Source organism: Lactuca sativa, chromosome 7, assembly GCF_002870075.4.
Source record: "Lactuca sativa cultivar Salinas chromosome 7, Lsat_Salinas_v11, whole genome shotgun sequence".
NCBI lineage: Eukaryota > Viridiplantae > Streptophyta > Magnoliopsida > Asterales > Asteraceae > Lactuca > Lactuca sativa.
Genome location: NC_056629.2, coordinates 89,399,963 through 89,410,250, shown reverse-complemented (window position 1 = coordinate 89,410,250; position 10,288 = coordinate 89,399,963). Strand labels below are relative to the sequence as shown.

Below are 10,288 nucleotides of genomic sequence, written 5' to 3'. Positions count from 1 at the left end.
ATTGTCTCAAATTGATCGAATAACTGATGGGTTTTGAGAACTACATCAATCCTACGGTGTACATGCAAATCCTAAAGCTTTGGATCTAGTTTGTCTAATGAACATGCAATAATCATCCAAAGCTCATAAACCCTAGATCTAGCACGTGATAATCGATATTAACATAAGAATAGGGTTTAGATCTTACCTTGATTGTTATGTAGCAATAACAATCTCAATTCCTCTTGATCTTGACTTTTGAAAGCTTAGTTCCTCAAATGTTGCACCTCTAATGGAGTCACAAACACCATGAGCAACAAGATGAACAAGGAGAGAGGGAGGTGGCACCAAAGCATCCAAGAAACTCCAAGGAAATGATTAGCCACGTTTTGGGAGCCCTAGGGGTCCTTTTATACTTGTGTGGGTTGCTAGGGTTTTAAGGGGAAACCCTAATTCTATGTTTAGGCCTCAAGCAACTCATGGAGTCCCTTTACAAATCCCTTGGACAAAATCCATATGGGCTTCCCGTAGATTTCGTCCAATCCTCTTTCCAATAGCAATCGATAGCCCACAATGCAATTATCTTATAATTACAATATTAGTTCCCCAAGTTTAATTAATCTGTTTTAGCCACAAAATTTATTCTTAATTAGTTCTTGACTAATATTAATTAAACAACACGATTTCTCTTTTAATATATTATTCACATAATATATTAATAAATCATAATAAAACCTCTTTATCCTTAATTCATCCTATGGTGAAGGTAACCCAAAAGGACCATGCTTATAATCAGGTCAAGTACATACAAAAATAGTTATGGGCTTAGACACCTAATCCAACAATAACGACATATAAGGTTAAGGTGGCTTGGGATAGACTGCGATTAGATCGCAAAAGGAAAAAAGAAATACCCGAATAAGAAACACATACCAAAGACTTTTGATATAGTAGAAAGGGTCATGTTTAAGGTTTTTCCTTGGAAAGGAATCACTCGATTCAATAAGCGAGATAAATTAGGAAATTAGTTTGTCATTCCATTAATAGTTATTGATGCATATAAGTTTGAATTGTCATCAGAACTAGAGGCGGTCCATAATGTGTTCCATGTTTGTTACCTTCAAAAATCTTTAGCAGAGGAGCCAAGTATTTTTACCATTATAGGAGATTGGGGTTCACAATGAAAAACGGGTAATAGAGGAGTCGGTGGCCATTCTAGATCAAGAAAGTAAGCCACTATGAAAGAAATGAGTCAAGCTTGTCAAGGAATAGTGGAAGAATGGGCATGGGGCATATATAACCTAGGAGGACAAGGATGCTATGAAAGCTCATTATCCTCACTTGCTCATAGCGTAACCTGATTTTGAGACATAATCCTTTTCAGGGGGGAAGATTGTAGTGTGACCTAAACTTCATTCCATTAACCTTCGTAGCCTTTTGTTATGTTACTTTCTTTTGTTTGAACATTTAATGAATTTTGGATGTTATTTATGGGGACCAAATTATGTAATCATGAACCTTAAATCTAGTAATGGGTAGAAGGGACATTTTAGCAAAGTCTAAGAGTCTAAAATGAAAGATCTAGTCTATTTATGAAACACTAAACCTAAGTGGTGGATTTCACTTGATGTTCTAGCCTCCGTCATCATGAGAACTCTCCAGTACCATAGTGTTTCCTTTCTTGAAGTATTAGAGTGATCAAAATAGTTTTGGTTATGTGAAGGCCTAGATTCCTACTCATTAGACATGGCATCCTTGAGGTTCCTAGACTCCAATAAGGTTAGTACTTCCTATCTAACCATATTCTCTTTTCTTGGCTTCGTAGAATCAAATAGATGGTAGATAGTGTAATTTTTGGTGTTCTAGTGATGGAATGATGAACACTTTGTGTATACTAAGACTAGACAGTAAAGACATGCCTTATATGCTTGGAAACACCCCAAATGGGTATCGATAAGGTCTGGATCAATTGAGATTCGAAACCTCGACGCTTAAGTCATCAACTAGAATACAGCGCTTGGTTCCCCAACACACGATGCGTTAGGTTACTAAATCGCGACTACATTTGTGTTCCTTGATTAGGGTCGCAACACTTTCTCCCCATGGATACGATGTGTACTCCCTTGTCCAGAACCTATTCATTTTTTTGTGCTTGTTTCCTTATACTCTTATGGGGTCTTTATTTGATGTTTAGGGTGTTCAGTAGCTTTGGTGTGAAATTGGTTTACTACTAATATCTCTATTATTAGTGATGGGTTATGAGCATTCTAACACTCCTAAGTGTACATGCAACCCAAAATACTTTGGATCTATGTTTTTTCTATTATACATGCAAATATGAACTTTCCAAGGTATTCATCCTAACTAGCATAATAACATTGATTCAAATGAATATATCAAGTTAGAATTACATACCTCTTTGATGTAGATTGTCTTCATGAAGCTTGAGTGCCTAGTGCCCCAAGTTTGAAACCTCAAATGGTTCACACAACACCAAATACACTTGGAATAGATTGAGAGAACATACAAACTTCATGAAATCGGCTAGCCTTTTCTATTTCCCATAGTGTGGCCGATTTCTTGAGCCATGGGATTCTTTTATATGGTAGCTATTAGGGTTACACCATGTAACTCATAACTTTACCCATTCCTTATGCTCCATGGATTTTAACCTCCATGGAGTATCCATGGATCACCCCATGGACTTAGTCCAACATAAGGAATCTTGGATCACAAGCCCACATATATTAGAATGAATGATTTACACAATCAACCCATATATTTAATTAGTCTCCTTTTGATCACTTAATTAATTCCAAATTAATTCTTGATCAATACTAATTAAATAACCTTATTAATATATTAGAACTTATACTATATTAACAAACCTTAAGTCTTATTTCTCTCATTATAGTCTATCCAAATGCATGATGCCATGCAGCCCAAATGGACCATGCCGGGTCGGGTCAATTCTTACCAATTATAGTTATGGACTTAGACAATAATCCAACAGTCTCCCACTTGCATAAGTCTAAAACTATTATTGCGTATGACTTCAAGAACGGACTGGAAATCGTAGCTCTCAAAAGCTTATGTCGAACTCGGACCTTGTAGATGAACTCTGACCTTTGTCAATGACTTGTCCATTAGATAAGGGATCATATATTACTCCATTCTAGATATCATATGGACTGAGACATGGATTATAATCATTCTCTCTGTCCATTTGTTGTTTCCCGATTTCCGATTTATGACGACTGACTAATTGAACAAATCAAATCAGTCCTGGCCCGGCCAAGCACTTCCATTTGTCATCATCAAATCATCGAGGGGCCCACAGATATCGCTTTTATCCCGAAGGTAAAAGGAACGGATAAACTTCGACTCATATGGCTTGTTCTACTACTTGTTGAATCATACACAAAGACACGTTTTATAGCACCGAGTTACCAAATGCGTTTTCGTGCAATCAATGTACTATCAACTCATAGTAACAACTCATATCTCTAGGTTTGAAGAATATAAGATATTATCATCTCATGAACACTCGTGATAAAATCCATGAAATGATTCCAATGAGCGCGGGTTGAATCCAATACTCAGAACTTATGAGCACTCATGAGTGTTGTAGCCCTTTGTCCAACACCTTAGACCTCTACAAGCCAACCCATGACAGTATTAATTCATATCTACCTCCAACATATGACCGACTGTGGACAGTTTGAATAACTTAGTCATTCTGGAAGAATAACCTAGTTTATTCGGGAAATCAAAACATGCAAAGTGAAAGACAATAATAATTGAATCCAATATGGTATCAAAACCTATGAACATAAATAAAATACCTTTTATTTATCACCATATGATTACACATTATTCATTGTATACTGTTTCAGCTATCAACTTTATTCTTGAATTTAAAACAATAGTTGTCCCATGCTCCAAGCATGTACACTATGTTTTTTAAACACTAGTCATGCCATACACCAAGTATGCATACTATGTTTGTCTATGATCTTTACTTTGTGAATTAGGTCAATTGAACATAACTCCAATGATCCTCTTTTCACAGTCCCAAATCATTACTGCAAATGCAAGAATTCAAAATTCATGCTATTTATTGAAATCTGTTAGATTCTAAACTTATATGCATTGATCCGCTTGTAATGATTATGCACAAAGTCAGAAAGACTTGAAAACAACCATTACAGAGCATTCCAAAGGAGATCAGCTCCTTGGAAACATCCTTCTTGCATTAAGTTTCCTAATCTTACACATATTGAATAATTTCTAACTTTGAAACATTTCCATATTCCATTCTGACTATCACTTCTGAACAAGAGTTTCCTCCTTACAGATTATGTCAATATGGTCCTTCCAGAGTTATCACTATACTTCCAACTATCCTTGAGCAACCAATCTTTGGTAAACCTTAGATTGTCCTCAACAATTGCTTAATCCTTTTAGTCATATCCAATTCTAGACCTTTTCCCTTCGTAATGCCCCAGGCATTTGGAAAATTTTAGAAAAGATGAATATAGCACAGGTAATTGATCCTATATCTGAAGCATATGGGACACGATTCATGATGTCCCACATAAAGACTAAACCAGTCTTTTGCTATAATATTTCCATTTCAATTTGCCAAGTTCTCATAATTCAGATTATGAAAAGGGATGCCGTAATCATAATCGAATTTTAGAACGCAAGTAATGGACTCATATATAGAATTTTCTTATGTTGAGCCATTCCAACATATCATTCATATATATATATATATATATATATATATATATATATATATATATATATATATATATATATATATATATATATATATATATATATATATATACTTGACTAAATTGATTAAAATCTCACGATCTAAGCTTTTCGATTTGAGATGAAGTATAATTTCCTCTCCCTTAATTATAGCAAAACAACTCTTTTCCAATTAAAACTTTTGTTTTCTATAATTAACATTGCTAACTTGCAACTTTTATCATAATTATCATGCTCCCACTAACATGATGATTATTAGCATAACACTTATTCTCCCACTAGCTTTGACATGTACTCAGAAATCAGATGGACTTCTAGAAATCAATACTTTATTGACTTTCTTACCAAAGTTTAGATTTCTGATACTAGATTGCTTTGATAAAACTTTATCATAATCATACACCTTGTCTTAGATGGCTCAGAGGTGTGTCTAAACAATTTTAAGAACTATGAAAAACGATGTCGTAATCATAGTCTTGATTGTTTAGACCTTTTCCACTTCTCACAAGTCCATGTTAGTGTGCCGGTAAACCACACACGCTCCACTAATGACTTTGAGAATGCAAATATCACAATTGCTATCTAGCTAAAATCTACTTAGTGAAAGTGTTTCCTCACCATCATTTTCATGAATCGGAGAGAAACCTTATGACACTTAGATTTAATGGTGTATGTGTTCTTATCCATGTGAATTGTCAAAACCATAGTCACAAGACAAGGATAATGACAAATCCAAACTCATATGGACTGAACTCAATCTTAATTTCTTGCCACCTGGCAGCTCAAGGGCCTGCCATTGCTTCCAAGTTATTGTGCAACCAATTGAGAACTCTAAGAACTCATATGCAAAGCCAACTTTAATTGGAATGGGCACATAATATGTCAACACGATAGGTTATGAACCTCAAGTCGTGTGCTAGTGAAGAACTTCAGGTTTTTATTCTTGATTAGTTCTTGAGACTTTCAAGACCTTTACGACTCCCACAGTCCTCTTGACATATAAAACTCTCTTGTCAAATATACAAGAGATAGTGTGTATTCTAATCAAGACAAACACTTCACACAATTGGCCTTAGTTGGTCTTTGTTTTATCCAAAACATCACAACTTACCAATTTCAAATGTACAAGAGTAGAAAACTTTTACTCTTACATTTGACAAGTGTTTTAAACCTTCTTTAAGACATGTCACTCTACACTACTAGAAAAATAGCCTTTTATGACGCGCAAATTACGACATTTATTAATTTATGTTATGCAAACGAGAGTGACATTAAAAAAGTGTCATCTCTTCAGAAAATTTAAGGATTTAGGTCACGCATTATTGCGTGCCTTTAAATTAGTGTCAAAAGAAAAAAAAATTAAAAACACGGAGGGCGCTGTACCTTAAATGCGCGCCCTCTATATGTGTCGCATTATAATTTTAATGAAAGCGCGTTCCTTAGTTACAAGCGGGAAAAGAAAAGCCAAAAAATTAGAAAAGCCTGCTACCCTCCCTGCCCTAAGCATTTTCACGCATCTTTCATTCTCCTCACACTGTTGTGCAACTTCTCAATCAAAGATTGAAGGTTACGATTTCATCTCCATCTCTCGACTTCATCATCTCAATCAAGAAAAAAGGGCTTCTGATTTCCATTCATCTACTTCATCGTTGTTGTAATTTCACCTTCTTCATCTCTCTGCTGTTATTGAGAATACTCGCCAATAGTTTTCTTGCACTATTCCTTGACCTGCTTCCTTCTAGATACGCTTTTGATCGAGAGATTCAGGTTAGGGCTTTCAAGGCGCCGTGGAAACTGTAATGGTGTTCATTGTGGCGGAGGGATTAGGGTTTCTAGAGTGAGAGACGAAAGGGGAAATTGGGGTAAATGTCCGCAGAAGGAAGCATGTAATGTTGTTCTCTATTAACTGACGACTTAGGGTTTTAACTTTCACCATTGCTGCTGCTTCGCCACCTAAGCGAATCGACACTCATAACGCACCTTCCACTTCAACTCTTTTCACAGATTTCTTCCCAGCTGATTTTATGATTTCTGATTTCTTCCATCTAATTTTAATTTTAGATTGAGATTTCTATATGTCAGTCGCCAGCAGCCTATCACCGAAACCAAACTGAGACCCGCTCAATCGCTAAAAGCCTGGGATTTGCTAAAAATCTATTACTCAAACGTGGGATTGACTGAAAGTCTAATACTCATTGAAAAACGAATGCCTGATTTCCAATTAGGATTTCGTATTTATGGAATCCAAGTTCTTGATTCCTGAATTTGATTTCCCTTGACCTTCCTTACAGATCCGTAGAAAATTCAGAAGAGCCGCCACATATCTCAAGCACACGGTACCATCTCTCTCTCTCTCTCTCTCTCTCTCTCTCTCTCTCTCTCTCACACACACGGTTATAGATACTGAATCTTTTGGGGGAACTGCGTGTTTCTTGGTTTTCTACATTTGTGTGCATGCCTACAACGTGTTTGTGGAAATGTTTAACAGGTTGTGGTGAACACATGCAGACCATTGAAAGAAGAATACACGTCGACTCTACTCTTTGTGATGGTACTCCGGGGACCGCTTTCTTGCTCTTGAGAATTTTTCCAGTGAATGGCAACAAGAATGATCTGAACACCTCTGCTTGCATTATTGAAGCTTGTGACTCTATTTGTGCAAGCTTTAGGTACCCTCTATAGTACTCCAATCTCATTATCTTGATATATAAATCCATATTTAACATATTGTTGAAATCGATAATGATAGGGATGTAACCTTTTTACGCGGAAGTGCTGGAGCTTGTGCTCTTGGTGCTGTTGTGTCAAAGTACCAAGAAAATACACAACACAGATGATTGAATACTATTTGACCCAATTCAAAGAGGTAATATAGTAATTTATATTGATTTTCTTGCTTAATAAGCATAATGCTCATTTATATAACATTGATTTTGCCTAATTTTGGAACAGATTGAAGTAAAGGAACATTGGGGAGATGGAATGTTACACGGGAGTGTTGAACACTCATGATGTTGCAGGCATGCTTTTCACCTCTATTTGATGCAAGTTCCTTTCTGATCCTTTATATAGTAATGTTTGTATACTTTTGTAGTGCCATGGTAAGGATTCTACTCATTTTACATTTTTACCTTTTTCATATGTTTAATTTCCTATTTGAAATTGCTCTTTCTGAAGCCTTTGATGTTTTCGCAAGATCAAATAAATTCTATGTTTTTAGTTTATTTGAAAATACCCAAAATGAAGTAAGTATTTGCAATCACACACACGCACTTCTTTAGTCCTCAAAATTATTTTATTGACTTTTTTGTTGACTTTGACCACTAAGGTTTGGGATGGAGTATCTGCTAGTACTGTTTCCATGGAAAATAGTGATAAAAAAAAAAGAAGATTTGTTGAAGAAAAGACCTTCCAAGAAAACCAAAAAAAGAGGTGGTTGTGGAAGAGAATTCCAAGAAGAAGACTGAAAAGTGGCCCTTAGTCTTGCATGTTGACACATCGATTTTTGCTCTTTTCTTAATTGTGTTGATAGGTGCCTTCTATGTGGTAACCATACTTTCTTCCATTAAAGTAGGTTTTTTTAATCAAGTAAAAAAGAAACACCCATGCATAGCTTACCAGATTAGAGTTTGTTTCTTTCTTTTCCATTAAGTGATGAATGGTGTCTGTTGTATGTATAAGGACTTTTTCTTATTTGCACCTAATAAACCATCTGAATGACAAAGTAAATGACGATTTTACCCTTTGTTTAGGTTCATAGTGTGCAGGATGCAACATAAGCATATTCAGCTCTTTAAATTGTGTTCACTTCTCATCCACCTGAAGGTCTTCATGTTTTTGATGATTTCAGAGAGGCTTACGCATGGTTAAGCCATAACATTGAAGTAGATGATAAAGTAAGTAACTCACTGTATTCAATCAGCATTTATATAAGGTCTTATCCATGCTTAGGACTTAGGACTTAATGCACTCATTCACACACACACACACATTGGATGTTACCAAACAACAACAATGGCTAGCAGGACAGTTATAGTTGATAATACAACATGGAACAACACACATTGCTACTGTTGGTACTGCCATGTCATCACCCAAAAAAGCTGCTTGAGAATTTTTCAACTGTTTGGATGTCTAGTTTTATTTTTTATTTTTAAATAATAATAAAGAATTGAAAATAAGAAATTAATTATTTGAAGTTTTCATCATTGTCAGGTGTCGTGGGATACTCTAGTGATGATATAAAAAAGTTCCTATGAATGGGTGTGTATAGGAGGAGGCATCTTCCCACATATGAAGGAGCCTGATTATCTTGTATGTTTAAGTACTTCAAGTAATGTACTTTCATTTTTTTTAATTAGTTATAGCATTGTACTTTCAAATAGTTTCTAATTAGGGCATTGTAGTTTTAAAAAATGGAAAATAAATTACTTCTATTTCATTGTTATTTCTTCTATTTCATTTTTGTTTATCTATTCTAATAAATTACTTCTTTTTCATTGTTATTTCTTATCAGGTCAATACCAAATTGGTTCACATGCGACTCCAACCATGCTAAACCCCCTTATGTACAAACTATCATATTTCAAGTAATCAGTAATCGACTACTTTTTTCTTGTTTTGTTTAACAACATAAGTAAGTCTTATTTTATTTTATTTATTTATGTAGATTTGTGGAGACTGATGGTGGTAGAGGATATGATAGAGTTAGGAAAACTGTAATAGGAAAAAAGCATTTCAAATTGACTCATTTTATTCCTGCTTTTGAATATATTTTTCATCTTCCTCATCAATGAAATGGATGCCTCTGTTAACAATGTGTACTTCCATTGGTTTAATTATATATACATATAATACGGTTCTAAATGGGTGTATTATATGTGGGCAGATGCAATGGGAAAGCTAGAAGATATGGAGAGTTCCAACCGTGAACGCCTTTGGCCCCAACTTGTTAAGGGTTTCAAAGATCTTTCTGAGCGCTTGAAGGTATTTGATATGACTACATTCTTAATCAAAACACATGTCAAAACCTTTATTCTTTTAGCAATCAGTGTTAGTTTAATGTGCACACAATAATAGATGTGATTATGACTTATGAGCTTGTATTCATTGATATTTATTTTATGCAGCTTCAAGACGAAGTCATACTTTCAAATTCAAAGAGATTGCAGATCACTCAAACCAATGTGAACAATTTACCCTCGACATTTTCCTTGATAGTAAATCCTCCCCGGAATACTTAATCCATACCATAGGTGTAGTATGTAAACTATTTATTAACAAATAAAAAAATCAATATGAAAACCTCTCAAATATAAGTAAAATGTTGGTTGATAGTTTTTTTTTCTTGTTTCCAGGGAGTGGGTCAGCTGGAATGAGGCAAAGGGAGTGGGTTGACCTTTTGTTTTTTTGTTAAATGTTAATCGTTACTGAAAGCAAAAAAAATCAAAATTTAATTTTGATTTATTTGATGTCTCGTGTCTTGCAGGTTCATGGTGGTCGGCAGTCCATGTAAGTTTCTTGATTT

General features: G+C 35.0%; 1 pseudogene; it reads left to right on the top strand.

Annotated features, from left to right (window-relative positions):
* Positions 1–7,769: 7,769 nt before the first annotated feature.
* LOC128127290 (dolichyl-diphosphooligosaccharide--protein glycosyltransferase subunit STT3A-like) lies at positions 7,770–9,557 on the top strand (annotated as a pseudogene).
* The last annotated feature ends 731 nt before the right edge of the window (positions 9,558–10,288 follow it).